The 17,971-nt window shown below is 40.5% G+C and overlaps 1 protein-coding gene across 8 annotated transcripts in view; it reads right to left on the reverse strand.

The window, feature by feature from the left end:
- Positions 1-16,469, reverse strand: part of tead1b (TEA domain family member 1b) — a 73,578-nt gene extending 57,109 nt beyond the window's left edge. For 3 of the 8 annotated variants that reach the window (XM_036130733.1, XM_036130732.1, XM_036130729.1), the window contains exons 1-2: positions 16,140-16,467; positions 15,464-15,627 (exon numbers count right to left, since the gene is read on the reverse strand). The gene's annotated coding sequence lies outside the window, so the exon portion shown is untranslated. Of the gene's footprint in view, positions 1-15,463; positions 15,628-15,704; positions 15,854-16,139 lie in introns of all 8 variants that reach the window. The other 5 variants (XM_012873019.3, XM_036130730.1, XM_036130727.1 and 2 more) reach the window with 4 other exon arrangements.
- Positions 16,470-17,971: the final 1,502 nt, after the last annotated feature.

Raw genomic sequence — 17,971 nt, forward strand, 5'->3', positions numbered from 1 at the left:
GAGTTATCAAACCAAATTATTTTTGTATTTTTGATAAAAAATTATTTGTGTGGAGTTGATCAACAACATGTTACACAGTTCACACGTATGACATGTGTCGTGGTTTGCTCATACAGCTGCTGCTTTGTTTACCTTTATGATAATAGTTGTTTATTTCTTATCAGAACTCCGATATATGGACAAAACATGTGCCCAACTGTTTTTCTTATTTTGTATCAACTAAATTTTAGGAATCTGCATCAACAAGATGCTTCTGCTGTGTTAAACATGTGAATAACCTAGCAATTTTCAATACGAATGGTTTCTTAGTGCTGCAGAATCCGTGGGCTAATTATGTCTGTCAAAGCAAGGTATGAATGTCACCCATAGAAACACTTGTGGCTTAAAAAATAATTGCATACTTCTGTCTTTGCAGGTTGCACACCATAGAAATGGGCTTATTTGTAAGATGCTGTTGTAAAAGACGGCATGCAATGAGAGAACTGAATGCGGTAGCTAAGCAGAGTAGTAGGTGTGACATGGAATTATAGGAAATTACACTTACCGTGAGATTACATAAACCACTCACCAAGCTGGAATCCAGCTCCTTAAATTAAGAGAAGCCATTTCACCCATCAGACAGAGCAGGGTAATGAAATAGCAGATGAGAGGTCTCAAATGTAATTTTCCATGTGGAGTTCTTTTGTGCCGTTATCTCAGAGGGTGCAATAATGATTCTGTGAATGACTTTTGTGCACCCCATAATGGCCCACACAAGCTAAGGCCACAATGTGCAAAACTGTAATTACCGTGTGATTTCAAAACTCGACATTTTTAACATGTTGTAAAGACATATCCCGGCCTCTGCATAATTATGGCAGCGATGCCAAAATTATTCTCTTTTTATGCAAGTAACTATGTACATTAACAGTGACAAAGTATTAAAATTCCACTTTTTATCACAAAACAACCCCCCCCCCCACCCCGAAAAACAAACAAACAAACAAACAAACAAACTACCTTGAGAATTACATGTTTATGGAATGAGGTTTGAGGAACTTCAGATGCAGTTTATTGGACAAATAACGTAAAAAGAAAAATATTCTGAATTCATGCAGAATTAAAGCAAAGTAAAGGCATGCAACAACTTTTGAATACTGATTCAATAATAATGCAAAAAACATTTTTCAAAGAAGTTTTTGAAAATAAATTGATTGCAAGATGACTAGCGCCTTCCTCTGTATTAGATTTTACATATTTTTTTCAGGAACAAAATAGTTTTGAGAACAATGTTAAAAAAAAAGTCCAGTAGATGCCATAAAGCTGACTTATGCTGGCTTTGTTATTGACAATAGCCTCGTGCTTATTTCATGCCTCTTTGAACTGACAGGCGTAAGAGCCATGAGCCTGTCTGATATCATCTCTCTCAAACATGAGGCCTGCATCCAACTACCCAGCAACCACCGGGCCACTGCAGGATCAATCTTTGTTTTAGATTGATTTACAGGTTCTGTCAAAGCAGCCCTTTCTACCTGTCTCAGCCTGAGAAACGGTAACAACAATAATAAGATCTAAACAATAGAAAAAGACACCGCCACCTCAAACAAGGCATAGCTAAAGGTCTTCAACTCTTAACAACGGAAAAATGAAATATATAAATCTGCATGACAAAACCTTCCCTTTTTCCAGACACATCCCTGCTCTGCTTGTATTATTAGACTATATAAAAATAGACAATTTACCATACAAGCACGAAATGTAATGACAGCTCAGGGGACATTTGCCTATCAAAAATTTGCAGAGCATTCCAGGCGGCGTGAGTCCATGTCACGGCGGCGTGGAGAGTGAGCGGAACACATAAAGCTCAGGAAATTAAAGCTGTAAATAAAGGTCTGTCAGATAAAGGATCTCCTGACAGTTATGAGAGCAGAGCAGGCCTGGGGCTGGCTGCTGGCTCGTTCAGGACGCGTGCGGACGGGCACGACAAAAACAAATCATGGTGATGAGCATGAAGGCCGCCATTTGCATTTGCTGCTGCCAATTCCCAATGACTTTCTTCTCCTTCCTTCTGCTTCTCTAGCCATTCTTTATCCCCTTGTATCTGTCCTCCGTTATTGTTTTCCATAAGAGACGCTACTTTTTGCTCTCCGATAAGATTCTACGCACTACAAACTCTTCTGCTGAAAGTTGTGTCATCAAAATTATCGTGAGCATTGTGAATTTTGCAAAATCCATTTCATGTACAAACCAAGTATGCATTCTGTGACTGAGACAGGGATACCTGAGGGTGCATTCAGGTTTATTTACAGTCAAGAATTGTCCAAAGATTATCAGTAGCTTTAGAGTTATGAATAAAGATGCACCAATTAATTGGCTGGAGATTAGAATCTGCCAATTTTCTCTTGATCATCTGTGATCAATCGAAAATATTTTGGTTCTTTTTTCAAATTCATTGAATGTATCAAAACTAAAAGCTCCAACTATTTCCATCAAATACAAAGGCCTGCAAAAGTATTCACCCCCTTGGCATTTTTTATGTTTTGTTGACTCACAACATGGAATTGAAATGGATCGTTTGAGAGTTTGCAACATTACATTAATAGAACATGCCTTCAACATGTCTTCAACTTTGAAGATGTATTTTTTTTTCATTGCGAAACAAACATCAAACAGGAAAAAATGACAGAAAAGGTCAGGGTGCACAACTGTTCACAAACATTTAGATGTTTTCCGTTTAACCACTACAGTGTAGGGGTGGGTATTGCCAAAGAAGTCACGATTCGATTCGAATCATGATTCATATGCCACGATGCGATTCTATCACGATGCATCACGATACTTGAATTATTGCGATGCATTGCGATATTTTCATTGAACACTGTTAGAAAAAAATACAGCCATTACCAGTGGCTGACTGGCTGTGTATGATCTGGATAGTGTCTTCAATTGATACATAACGCAACTCAATTCATACATAGCTGTATTTATTGAAACGACTTTTGGAGGTATTGCCATGAAAATAAATATTACTATTACTGGAGTGGACACACTGACAAAAAGTGCTCAGGATTTATAAAACTTAAAATAACAAAATAAGGATAATCAGTGCCGTTTACATGGCCTCAGTGGTCCTTTAAACCAATTAAATGAAAACATTCAAATGTATGCGTGTGTAGAAGTTGGGGCTAGCTTGCAATCGAATGTTGTTTGTTTAATCAGTGGTTGCGGTGCTGGTGGCTCTTGTTTTTCTAGATGGCGCCTCTGCATGTGTGCTTTTAAGTTTGTTGTGTTCCCACAGTATTTCATTACGATGTAACAGTGTTTGCAAATTGCGTGCGTCATATCAATTTCGTTTTTACCTTCTTTATTTTTAAAGCCAAAATGCGCCCAAACATCTGACTAAAATGTGATGGAGCCGGGCGAATTTTCTCAGTCTCCACCATGTTTTGTTTATGAATGACTCGTCGCAGTATACCGCTTGTGACATGCTTGTGACACAAGGCAGCGGGCGTCAACACATCCACAGCGATATCTACTGGACCGGAAGTTGTATTTCACTTGTTTTTAGCTGATGTTCGCCAACCATTCATGTAATTTTATTGATTCATTTTTTTAAATGAATAACCGATACTTGGTGTCAAGAATCGATGCATTGGATCACGAAAATTAGAATCGCGATGCATTGTCATGACAAGTATTTTGCACACCCCTACTCCAGTGCTGCTTTAGTAGTATGCTTCGTTTCATTGTCCTGCTGGAAGGTGAACCTCCGTTCCAGTCTGCTGCCACCACCATGACTGGATGGCCTTCTTCGGGTGATGGGATGTGTTGGGTTTGTACCAAAAGCATGGGTACAAGAAGAAGCGAAAGAGACAGGGAGGTTTAAACTAGAGGAAATTTCAAATGTTGATGTGGCACCTGCGGCACAGCTGCTTAAGAAGGAAGAGCAGCTGTTGTTAACGTCACATTTAATGGCCAATGGAAACTGCGCACCAGAGTGCTCAAGATGGCATATATTCCACCCGATACCGAGGAGATGGTCGGACAAGGTTTAAGTGCAATGCTGTTTGCATGTACCGTATTTAGATGTACGGTATTTGGGAGGAATCAGGCCTTGGTGTGGCTCGTAAAACGGAACCAAAACGATGTTTTAATCACAGTTAATTCTCGATTTAACAGAGGGATATATATTTTCACATGGGGCCAAGTTGGTATGGATAGTGCATTCTTTCCCTTCATGAATGAAGCCATCATGTGTTTGGTATTTACTCAGCTTATCTATCTGTCTGACACTACAAAATTATTTGATCATTTGAAATGTGTGTGACAGGAAAGAAAAACATTAGAAATCTGTACAAGGAAAAGTACATTTTCACAGCACTGCGTAGTCCATTTTTAACTTTACTTAAACTTTGAAGCCTTCGCTGTTTGTCACTGTCTCCCTCCTCGAGCTGATTCTGCAACTTAACAAGATCAAACGTGCAGGAATACCTACGCCTGTGTTTATGTATATTCCTGTTTTGTAAATGGTGTTAGGCTCTTAATGCATCTCTTCCCAAAAGATCAGAAAAGAAACTTCCTCAATGTCTGTTTTTTATTTAACAGTATGCCTGATGCAAACCAGTGACTGGTTTAGCAAAATGATGACTACATTAGATTATTCGGATACTGTCCTTTGTTTCGTCTTCATTTTCATACGTGTGACATGTATAGTATAGTACATTTATAGTACATTTTAAGTACTATACTTAAAATGTAGCTAAATAGTACTTTTAAGAATACATATTTGCCCTATGCGCTCTGGAAGAGGTATCTCTGTTAAAGTATGCTGTGATAAAATAAATCTAAGATCATTGTTGAGATTTTTAAATATCTCAGAAAATTTGCCAGATTCAACATGGAAAATAAGGCAGCACTCACCTGCAGAGTGGTAAAACAGAATAAAAACTAATACACCAGACAAAGTCATCATAGTCTTGTTGGAAGCTTACATTCAGCTCTGTATGTGCCTTTTTACTCAACCTAGGACACCTTTAGGGCAAAGAAAAAGAGCCTTGCTGATCTGTGTCAGCCATGATAACAGAGCAGCAGGCACTGATAAAAGCTCACGCAAAATTCGAATCCAAGCAGTGACGGAGGGAGGGAAGTAGTTATGAAAAAAAGATCATTCATGAACACAAGCCAGAATATATACAGTTTCCATAAATAAAGCAACTCTGTCTTAGGTGCAGGCGTTTTCCTTCACTACGACCAAGCTGAGCACCGCCGCTGCCTCTGCAGTCAGCACTTAGAAAGGAAGTTGTTGAAGCCCAGATTTCCTGCTTTTATTACAGCTAAAAGCTGGAAATGTTTGTAGTGGTTTCAGAAACTGACTCATAAAATGATTCATGGAGTATGCATTCTGTTCTGTCAGTGGGTGATGAGGAGGAAGCTCATTCATTTGTTTTCTTTAAAAAAAAATACTGCAATAACTGCGGGAAAGAGCATATTTTTCATTCAAACGGTTTTGAAGCATTCGAGCCTTAAAGAGTGGTTATGGAGCTGAAATTCCTGTTTACGCAACACATGATTGAGATTGCTACGTTGTAAACACTGTAAGTCCTGAATATTAAACAATGGGATGTGATGACATATTTAAAGCAGTACAAGAAAGTTAGTAGACGTAAGTAGCCCATGAAAACTTCCGGCGGCGCCCCTGGCGGCAGCAGCCGAACACAGCTCTGTACCAACTCGCGGACTTTTTGCATAAAAATGCATAAAAATGCCGCCAAACTCGCTGGAAACCACTCATCTACCCAGCCGATCAGTACTTGACCGCGAACGCCTGCTGGAGTTGCGATCAAGTTGTGTTTTTGGACTTTTAAATACCACGCTCGTCTGCTTACGTGACTGTGGCGTCCTACGGAGACCAGCCCCGGAGGCCTGTGAAGCGGCGGCCTCGACGAGCAGCTCACGCCGGAGGAGAGCGACGCGGAAGCGGTGTAGCCGGCTGAAGAAGCGCGGGTGCCGAGGAGGTTTAGCAGCGAGGCTAAAGGCTAACCCATTCAGACCGCCGCTACCATCCATCTGGCTTTCCAACGTTCGCTCACTGGACAACAAAATGGACCATTTACAACTCGAGCTCTCTACAAAGAGAGAGTTCAGGGACTGCTGCGCTCTCATTCTGACCGAAACATGGCTTTCATCATCAATCCCAGACAACGCCGTTAGCCTGGAGGGGCTAGCTACTTTCCGCGCCGACAGACAGACAGAACTCTGCGGTAAGACCCGAGGGGGCGGACTCTGCGTTTACATCAATAACACCTGGTGTAAAAATGCTAGATTAGTCACAAGTCTCTGCTCTCCGGACATTGAGCTTATGATTATTAGCTGCAGACCTTTTTATCTGCCTAGAGAGTTCACTGTTGTTATCATCGCAGCGGTTTACGTCCCTCCCAGCGCTGATACTAAAGAGGCTATGACTGTTCTCTATCGGACTATCTCTGAGCTGCAATCTGCACACACAGAGGGTGTTTTCATCATTGCTGGGGATTTTAACCAGGCAAATATGAAAACTGTTCTCCCTCATTTTTACCAACACGTGGATTTTGCAACTCGGGGAGAGAACACTCTAGACCTAGTTTACACAAACATAAAAGGAGCATTCAGAGCAGCCCCCCGCCCCCACCTGGGCTCTTCAGACCACCTTTCTGTGATGCTAATTCCTGCATACAGGCCCCTGCTGATCAGAGCAAAACCTACAGCGAGGCAGGTGAGGGTGTGGACTGATGGAGCAATGGAGGCGCTCCAGGACTGTTTTGAGTGCTCTGACTGGAACATGTTCAAAGCTGCAGCAACTTATGAGGACAAGATCAACATTGATGAGTACGCCATGACCGTGTCAGCCTACATCAACAAATGCATTGAGGACGTCAGCACCACCAAGACCATCATCACCCGAGCCAACCAACGACCCTGGATTACTGCGGAGGTCCGTCAAGCGCTAAAAGCAAGGAACTCAGCCTTCAAGTCTGGTGACAAGGAGGCTCTGAGGACAGCGAGAGCCAACCTGAACCGTGCCATCAGGCTTGCAAAGCGGAACCACAGCCAGAAAATCCAGGAGCTTTTCCACGATGCCAGCAACACCAGGAGCATGTGGAAAGGCATCCGGGCGATCACTGAATACAACACGCCCTCCCCCCCGGTGGGTGAAGTTGATGCTGACTTCCTCAATGGACTAAATAACTTCTTTGGGAGGTTTGAGGCACTAAACAGCACTCCAGCAGTGAAAGCTGTTCCCCATCAGGAAGAGGAGGTCCTCTGCCTTGACACTGCCGACGTGTTGAAGACTCTGAGGAGAGTCAACCCGCGAAAGGCCCCAGGCCCCGACAACATACCTGGGCGGGTGCTCAAGGAGTGTGCAGGTCAGCTGGCTGGTGTCCTCACAGACATTTTTAACACCTCGCTGGACCAAGCCACAGTGCCAGCATGCTTCAAGTCTGCCTCCATCATTCCGGTGCCGAAGAAACCTCAAGTCACCTGTTTCAACGACTACCGGCCTGTTGCACTGACTCCCATCATGATGAAGTGCTTTGAAAGGCTGGTAAAGGAACACATCGTCTCCAGTCTCCCCCCAACACTCGACCCGTTCCAGTTTGCCTACCGACGGAACCGCTCCACTGAGGACGCCATCTCCTCTGCTCTTCACCTGAGCCTGGCACACCTGGAGGAGAAGAACACGCACGTGCGGATGCTGTTCCTGGACTTCAGTTCAGCGTTCAACACCATCATCCCACAGCATCTGGTGGGAAAACTGGAGCATCTGGGCTTCAGCACACCCCTTCGCAACTGGCTGCTGGACTTCCTAACCAACAGACCTCAATCAGTCCGGGTCGGACAGAACACCTCTGATGTCATCACCCTCAGCACGGGCTCCCCTCAGGGCTGCGTCCTGAGCCCCCTGCTGTTCACCCTGATGACACACGACTGCGTCCCCAGGTTCACCACCAATCACATCGTGAAGTTTGCGGACGACACAACGGTGGTGGGCCTGATCAGAGACGACAACGACCAGGACTACAGAGAGGAGGTGGAGCAGCTGGTGGGCTGGTGCAGAGACAACAGCCTGATCCTGAACGTGGAGAAGACGAAGGAGATCATCGTCGACTTCAGGAAGAACCGGCCTCACCATGCTCCACTGCTCATCAACAGCTCAGCTGTGGAGGTGGTCAGCAGCACCAAGTTCCTGGGGGTGCACATCACGGACAACCTCAGCTGGACTATGAACACCATGTCACTGGTGAAGAGGGCACAGAAGCGACTGTACTTTCTCCGGAGGATGAGGAGAGCCCGCCTGCCCCCGCCCATCCTCACGACTTTCTACAGAAGCACCATAGAGAGTATTCTGACCAGCTGTCTCTCTGTGTGGTGTGGAGGCTGCAGTGCCTCCGACTGGAAGAACGTGAGGAGAGTGGTGAGGACAGCAGAAGGGATCATCGGGGCTCCTCTTCCCTCCATTAAAGACATTTCATCGCAGCGCTGTGTGTCTCGAGCCCGTAACATCATTAGGGACCCCTCACACCCCCACCATAGACTATTCTCCCTGCTGCCCTCTGGAAAGAGGTTCCGCAGCATCCGTTGCAGGTCCACCAGGTTCTGCAAAAGCTTTTTCCCTGCTGCCATCAGACTGTTGAACTGCTGAAGTATAAAAACGGACTGTGTACCACACTCGACCCGCTAATTTGCACATTTGTATGTATCCTTCAATATCGCTGCTGCACTTTTTCCGGAAACGTACTGCAAAACTGTTTACAATGCAACTGCCTATTGTTAAATCACTGCTGCACCTTACTGCATAATTGTTTACATTGCTTACATTGTTTTTACATTTCAATCTGCCTACTGCTCACTGCTGCACTTTATCCGAAAGTTAATTGAAAGTTATCCTGTATTCGACTGAGATTTACCACTGCATTTTTCTTATCCTGTACTGTAAATTCACTGCAAGGTATCCTGTAGAGTTACTGCAATCTTTCTGAGCTGTATGAAAAAACGAAATTTCGTTCTGTATGCACTCTGTGCTACAAAATGACAATAAAGAAAGTCTAAGTCTCTAAGTCTAAGTCTAAAAGACTTAAACTAAAATCCCAACCAGATTACAAATACTGTCTTTAATTTTATTTCCAGTTTTCTTTGAGGTTTGACCTGCCAATACCAATTTTGACTGATTCAGATTTTACTTCTAGAGGACTGTAATGTATACACACTCATAGTGATCATTCGTCCTTTTGTTCTAATTTAACAGCTAAACATAACATACCAAAGAGAAACAAATGCACATGCCACATACAAGGCTGTTTTTCAGCTATTGTAAATCAAAAGTATTTTTCATAGAAACAGAAAAATAAACCATGCATTCGCATAGAAAATTACAGAAGGCTCACATGAGAGTTTAGTGAATTTATTTTAGTGGTTTACTATCAAAATCGCCATCCACTATTCATAACCTTTTGCAGCTAAAATCTTAGTTTTACTAAACATAAGCTACTTATTCTAAAGATCTATTCTAAAGTCTATTCTAAAGTGATTATCAGTCTGCATGCCAACAAAGAACAAACAGGATGCCAAACAGAACTGCAACAACAACAACAGATCGGTTAGTATATGAAAAAATACCTGATATTTCTGTTAGCTGTAACACATTTTTTTTAAGTTTGAGGTTTTTACTTTCTTTCTTTCTTTTCTTCCCTTCATCTGATTTGGCTGTCTTACGTTGCTTCACTAAATGTGTTAAGCTGTGGTTTCAGAATGTCTTGGTTTTCTTTGTGCAGAGATAAACTTTTCAGGGATTTTATATCAACTTCACCTAAAGTTATTTTTCAAATTTCTTTGAAGCATGTATAAGATAATTATCTAGTTGTAGACTTCAGATGAGAAGCTATAATTAACTGGAAACTAAGGACGTTAAACCCTTTTTTTTTATCCCTAGCTTGAACCTGTGCATGTCTGGGTGTATCTGTTCACCAAATGAATCAGAATCACATAGATTTCCTTTGTGTCCAGTGCTCCTTTAACACCAGAAAGATGCAACTTGTTGTTTTTTTTTTAACAGCTATTTAATGTCTGTATCTAAACAAGGCGTTCTACAAAGTAAGTGCAAAGAGCAGAAAAAGGTGAGTGCTACTATTACTGAGGTGGTTGACAGGGTCAAAGTGCATGTGGTAACTGGCATTCATTTTATGGCCCCCGTTACTGGAGCAGATTTACTTAGATGACGTCAGTGACTCTGAGCCAGTGTTTCCTTTTTGGTTGCTCTCTCCGCTGGCCTTGGTGGTCCCTACTGAGAGCACGTACTCTAAAATTCCCTTTCTAGACCACGTTTACCTCGTGGGCACACACATTCTGGAGGCCTGCAGGGGAGCAGCTCTTCTGCTCCGACTGCCATTCAGCCACCGGCAGCTCATCCAATCGCCCAGTTAATGACTATGTTTCATAATTCAAACGCACAAAAAAACAGGTCTTTCATGACCAGAAAATACTGGCCATCATTTCAGTTACAATTTTGTGGAAAATAAATTTTGAATAATGACTTTACCACCTAATTTTACAGACGAATGTCCAGCTTAAACATGTTTTTGAACAGCAATCAACATTACAACACAAAACTACACAACCGGCCAAGCTTTAAACTTATTACAAATGTGTTTTTTAAACTATTGTGTTTTAACGTTGTGACACAAGTAAATAAGGCGTCACCATTGCTTTTCAACACCTGTGATACAAAATGTGATCTCCAGTTAAACCAGTCTGATTCTTTGTATAATCTGATTTTCTAATCTCAAAAAAGTGGTTATTTGACCTGTTGTTTTACAAAATGTTATTGAAATGCAAGCTATTTTTGTTCATTATTATCGATTCGTTATTGTCTTTATTTGTTAATTTATTCATTCTGACACCCTTCACACCTCACCATGCACTAGCAAAGTATGGTTCACCCTGTGACGTTCCTCCTCACATATTGTAAAGTGAACGTTTCTGACTTCGGGACGCTACTGCTATGTTGGACAAATCCTTGTCCATCCTCAAAAATTTTACATACGTTTTTTTTTTTTATTTCATTTCCTTTTTCATTTCTTTTTGTTTTCTGAGGAAAACACACGAGACATCTTTGTGGTGTACAGAAGAAACAGCACTTCTTACATTCACAGCATATGGCAGCTGCAGAATTACGTTTCCTGTCTAGTAACATGAAAAAAGTGGATTTTTTTTTTTTTATTATTTGACAGCAACGACACGACAAAAACATTACTTAATCTTATAATGCAATATGCAGGTGGACTGTGTGCACGGCTGATAATACGCTCACCTCAAAATGCCAAATGCTTAGTGGCTCCCACTGCAAGGTAGTTGGAGCTATTTTCTAAATAATTCAGATAATAATTATCTGACAACTTAGAAGCAATAATAGACTTGTGCACATTGAATTTCATCTCAAGATGGACAAGAAACCATCAAGTATTAAAAAACACAGAAAAAAGGCTTGCTGATGTCACGGTAAAACAGAAATAAGTCTGTTCTTATGCAGCAGCCTACTATAAATTTTATACAGTGCATCACCATGTACACATAATATTTGGCATATCATAAACAATGCACATACTTCCAGAGCATAACAGGACAAAATGTATTTTAATTATTCTGATACAAGTGTTAGATATCCTCTACTTTGGAGCACAATAAGAGACACTGTGACAAGAGCTTTACATTTGCTAAAAAATTGCAAAGTCTAATGTTGAAAAGCAACTAAAAACAGATTTATAATAGGATGCTAAAGCTACCACAAGGTAGCGCTAACGTACCAAAGCCAAGATGCTGTTCAATGCCTGCCATACCTAAAAAAATAAAATAAAACTTGGAAGCGATCCTGCACCTCCTCAAGTTTCATTTGGAACGGGTAACAAAGTAGAAACTACGCTCACAGATAAGTTACATCCTCCCTGCAACACCTTTCATTCACATTGATCCACCAGGCTGGTAAAAAGTGAAGAAATTAGCAAAGCAACACGGGCAAATCGCTGCAGCGGCTATTCCATCAGGAGGGAGCTTTTAAAGGCCGGACTTTTATTCACAGAAAGACTTCATTCCAACCCTATGGAAAGAGTCATTTTAAAAATACTAAATAATCTGCAGTTATGTGAGTATCAAAAGCTCTAACATATGCTTAGACATTTAAGTAGTGCTTAATTTTTAAATTAATGAAAGTAAAATTCTTAAATCTAGCTCTGTATTTATTTTTCTTGTTTTGAATTACATTTGTAAATGCTACTAAAGAAACTGGAAAATGTTATTTGAAGCACTGCAGTACCAAAAAAAAAAAAAAAAACTTTATTACTGTAGAGTTTTTAAATTATTCAAACTTCATGCTATTCGTTATTGTGGGCAAAGAGTTTACAGAATGAGAATGATATTTGCAGCCTGGGTATATTTTAATACCAAGTAAAAAAATAAATAAATACAGGATTACCTGTAGAAAATACATCTTTCAAAAAAAATTGTTACAAAACAGATATTTGATATGACTTCTTAACAAAATACTGTTCTTAACGAGAGGGAAAAAAAAGGTCTCACTTGGCTCCAAGAAGTAACACAATCCACTCTGTGCCTCACAAAAGCACATTATTCTGTCCACACTTCTGCACAGATAGACTACACTCTCTGCAGCTTTGCCCTCTGACCGAGACAAGGCAACATAAAGAAAGACAGCCCGAACAATGAGGCAACATATCCCCGAGCTCGACCCCTTCTCATTCAGACATGTGACCGAATCTGCTTCTGTGACCAATGATACCACATGATCTCCGAAATATAAATTTTTAAGCACACCTTCATTCATGCACATTTGTCTAAAGCTGTAGACTTATCGCAACGCATTGCAAGATGCTGGCTGATTCTCATCATGACAGTGAGTGCAGGGGTTGCACGTTCCCCGACATTCTGTTGGCCATGCTTTAGGTGCACTAAAGCCGAATAAAAAAACAAGTTGGAGAGTTAAAAATCCAAAGTCGAAACAGGCACAACAAGTTATTATTGCACAAATGTTATGCAGGCTTGTGTCCAACAGGTCCACTGGTTATATAATATGAAAAAACAAAGCATTGTTGTTTTTTTCCCCCCCTTCTTAGTAAGCTGATTTAATGTGCCGTGACGGGGGTCACACCTGACAGTAGTCAAAACTGATTTCCAAGAACTGATGCATTTAGTGTTACTATGATTAAACTCTGTGCGTGCTTTGCATCTCTGATCTACGAAGTGACATTCAATGTAGTTTACTACAAGAGGAAACGTGTTGTTTCCTCTTGTATGTTTGTTGTTTTGAGAGCATGCATTCTTTCAGTGAGAAAAGCTGCTTTCGCATCAGGTAAAAAAAAAAAAAAAAGGTGCAAAGATCTGACGTCTACAGAGACACACTTGCACTGATAGTGCTTTGTTTATTCTTTTACAGCCGTTCTTGTTGTCATGTAAATAACATGTCTGTAACCCTAATGAGGCATTTAAAAACACATCTTGAGAGCTGGCGAGAGACCAAACAGGATTACGTGATTTGTTGTAGCGTTCTCGGCTAAACTAATAATCTATAAAAACAACTTGATTAAATCACATCAGGTTATCAGAGCTGCGTCAGCTGTGGTCTGATGACCCGTTTGTTAAAGCAAACCAAATTGCAGCAGTTAAAACAGAAAAGCTCGTTGTGACCTGGGCGTTACCTGTTGCATAGTCAGAACAATGTATGCATGCGTTTGTGGGGGGAAAATAACATATAATTTAAAGAGAGATCTGATGCAGCAAGCTACAAAATCCTCTCTGACCTTCTATTGGGAATTGGGACATTGATATTCTCGCCTTTGTATTGTGGATACTGTTGAATACGCACAATATAAAACAGTATGTGTAGGCTCATAAGTGTTTATGTTCCTCATGCCCTAGGACAAAGTGACAAAGTGTGAAATCCAAAATATTTAGGAACTCAAAACTGCATGTCTTATCTTGTATTATAATATTGCAATACGCCTTTATACTTCTGCATTATTTGTCTCCCAGATGTGATAAGTCACATCTGCTAAACTTCTGCAAAACATGTAATGAAAATCTGTTTAAACATTTTGTATCCCTGGTTTGTCTAGACGTATCTTTGCAATACAGTTTTGGGGATGTGCAAAAAAATGACAGCCTCGCATAAGTATTTATATCCGTTGAACTTATTCATCTTTTGTCATATATTACCTTTAAGCTTCTACGTATTCTGTGCTATTGACCAGCACAAAGTAGCACATAACTGCTCTTCCAGCCGGACAGCGACCCTAAATATATAATCAGAGTCACATCAAAGCGTTTTAAGGTGCCAGGGTGGCACAGTCAAGGTTGAAGCTAAATGCCACGGATCATCTGTGGCAGATTTTTGCTGTCGGATGCCGTCTCTCCATCCGATCATGAGAGATGATGTTGAGATTTCCAAAGCCGGTAGAGACACCCTCCAAAAAAAAAAGACTTGCAGCTGTCATTGCAGTGCATTACGGTTGCAAACTCAGAAGGGTTTTTTTTTTTTTTGGTAGTTGTAAAAAAGAAGAAGAGGCGTGCATCCTTTTCCTTCTAATTCACAACTCTCCACTGTTCAGGTTTGTGGCTGCAACCTGGCAGAATGTGGAAAACATTCAATGAGTTTTGCAAGGTACTATATGCATGTATTTGTGTTATAATCTGTTAATAAGTTCACTATACTCATCCATTAAGCAAAGTCAGCAAAAGAAAGAAATACAAATGTAGAAAAATCATAATAGCAACATGTAATGTTTTTTTTAAAGGTGGCTTATAAAAGCTGAGCCCCATTAAAAGTCGTTATTTAGAAAGTCGTCGCCTGCAGAGTCCTGCTAAATGTCTGTGGACGAAATCAGTGAAACAAAGTTGGACTGGGAAAGGAAGGGAAGGGAAGGGAAGGGGGGGTCCAATTTTAGCTGAGCAGGCATTTCCCAAAGCAGAGAGAGGAAAAGGACAACGGTGAAGGAAACCCCAAATTAAAGCGCTATAAGCTGCATATAGAAGCAGCTCCCAGTTCAAATAAATAGGCACAGAGCTTTTCTTTGCTTCAATAAAAGGAATAGTCGGTTGTAAAAAGAAGAAAAAAGAAAAGAATGGAAAACTAGGGATAAATATAGTCACGTTTTCTCTAATGAAACACAAACAGTGATCGTGCTTTGATACTGTTTCAGAGCATTAAAAATAGGTCACAGAAGGTGAAGAGAAACTGTTAAATTCGGCGTTCGGGGAGCTTTGATGATGTGACACAATAAATAGTTTTCCATACTGTTCACTCGGTTTCGTAACTTACAGTAACAACATGGAAGAGCAACACACGGGCGGGCTAGAGAGCAATCACAAGCAATCAGAAGTAAAAAAAAAAAAACACACACACACACACGAAACAGACAAAAAATAAATAAACAATACTTACAGAAACAAAAACTTCGATGGCGATTTTAAAGCAGCCCCGTCAGCCGAGCTGAAGCAACAAGTCTCCGCCGCCGTGGTTCTCTCTTGCTTGCTTTCTTTCTTTCTGTCTTTCTTTCTTCCTCCGAGGTGGTCCGAAAATGCTCCAACAACTCCCGGCCGAGCCAACTACGGAGAGGAAAACAGCAACGTTTTCGACCGTCATCTTGTCCCGGGGAAGGAAGAAAAAAAAAAAACCCAACAACCTGCAATTCTTCTCGCGTGTTTGTTTAAATTCGCTCCCAGAATCCAGAAACGAGTTGTTGTTGTTTTTATCTCCCCCTCCGGCAGCCTTGACACGGGTCAAACGAGCCAACTACTAGGCTTCTACAATGGGGCGTAGGAGAGGGGGCTTCTTTTCAACAACAACAAAAATGTGAAAAATGTCAAAGATTTTTCGCTGCCGTGGCTTACAGCGGTGTTTAAAGTGAGCGCCCTGTTGCAACAGCGGCCATCTATCTATCTAGATCTATCTATCCCCACCGAGGAAACAAACGACCAAACCTTACTTCCCCAGATGGGATATTTCCTAAATACCTGCAGAACATAACATTTTAATACACTGTGCAGTCATTCTAAGACATCTCAACTAAACCCCCAGGAGCAGAAGTCTACAGCCTGCAACTACGAATCAAACTTACCTCGTTATTGATATGTCATATACAAATATCCCTTTTCTTTTGCTAATGTGATGTAAGTGGGGATTTTTTTTCTTTTCTATTTTTTCTTTCTTTTTTTTCTTTTTTTTTTAATACTATGTCAAGTTATTCTGGTGTTTCTGGGCCAGCCAGGAAAAGGTGAATCGCTTCGCGCACTGACAGAGATGCGAAGAATGCTCGGAATGAGAGCAGGAATGAAATGAACGCAGGGAGCGAGTTTGCGCCGGGGCGGAGCGAGAGGTGGCGTCATCCCGGGCCCCAGCGGCCAGCAGCCAGCCCGGGCAGCAGGCAGCAGCGGCGGCGGCGGCGGCGGAGCGGCAGCAGCGCTGCGGGGACTGGGAGGAGGAGGGCACTGAACATCCCAGGAGCTGACGCCTTCAGGGAACATCCGGAAAACTCCGAATTCTCAGCTTCGCCGAATGGAACCAGCTGCAAGCAACAGAGGTCAAGCGGAAAAAAATAAATTCCCGGCCATTCAATATATATATCCAAAATCTTTTGGATATATATATATATATATATCCAAAAGATTATATATATATATATATATATATATATATATATATACAAATTAGAGTGTTTCTCCAAAAAAAATATATATAGGCCTATATATATATATATATATATATATATATATATATATATATATATATATATATATATATATATATATATATATATATACATACACAATTTTTTTTTGGAGATACACCACACAAGATGACAACCGAGACTGCATATACGTGCGCCTCTGGGTGGAAAACTTAATTTATGAGAGCACATTTAACCAATACTTGGCTGCAGTGCCAGTGGCATACTGTCCCATTTTGCTGCAGTGTTGGTAGGAAATATGTTAGGCCTATTACTGCAACAAAATAGTCTGTATATACAGACTATTTAAAATACCCCCCTATATATATATATATATATATATATATATATATATATATATATATATATATATATATATATATATTTCTTATTTTTATTTATTTGATTTATGAATAAACTTTAATTACTCCTAACCTAATTAAAATACTTTGAAAATTGAGAAAAGAAGAATATTTTATAGGCCTAGGTCTGAAAAGAAAAGAAGCGATCCAAATCCACCAGTCTCTATGTGAAAATATAAAAGCGCCCTTTGTTAAATCATGAATGAACTGTAATTGAACCAATTTTGTGGTTTTGACTTCACTATCATCCAGCGTGTTTAATGTTTGATCAGCAGAATAAAGAACACCTGTCTGACAAAATAAAGTAGACATACAAATTTCAAATGCTGCGCACAATATAACTGACATCTATCAATCTGGAATATGTTGCAAAGCCATTTCCAAGGTGTCAGGACTCCAACATAACACAAAGCAAACAGAATGAAGGTAACGGAGTGGCTACGTCAGTGTCTGGACTTATGTCTGACTAGGATTATGTTACATAAACTAGCCATTCAGACTCAAAATTTACCCTCCAAATGCAGCTAAATTAGGGACTTTTTGCAAAAAAGTCAGCCCATATTCTTCCACAGTGAAAGACTTATCAGTTATCAAAACGGCTCAATGGCTTATCTTTGAAATTTGAATGACACTCTGATACATTTCAGTGTCATAAAAAACACACACAAAAAAACAATCCATGGTATTGCTTTTAAAACAATTAATTATTTAAAGTTTTACACAATGATTGCTGTTTTAAAAATAATATGAATCCACACCAGGCTGTTGAGGGAAAATGTCTGAATATTGGGAAGGGCACATTGATAAAAAGTACTTAATTGTTACAAAGAAATTGATCAACACAAACAACTTCTGCATAAA

The sequence above is a fragment of the Fundulus heteroclitus genome, unplaced genomic scaffold (assembly GCF_011125445.2).
Source record: "Fundulus heteroclitus isolate FHET01 unplaced genomic scaffold, MU-UCD_Fhet_4.1 scaffold_38, whole genome shotgun sequence".
Lineage (NCBI taxonomy): Eukaryota > Metazoa > Chordata > Actinopteri > Cyprinodontiformes > Fundulidae > Fundulus > Fundulus heteroclitus.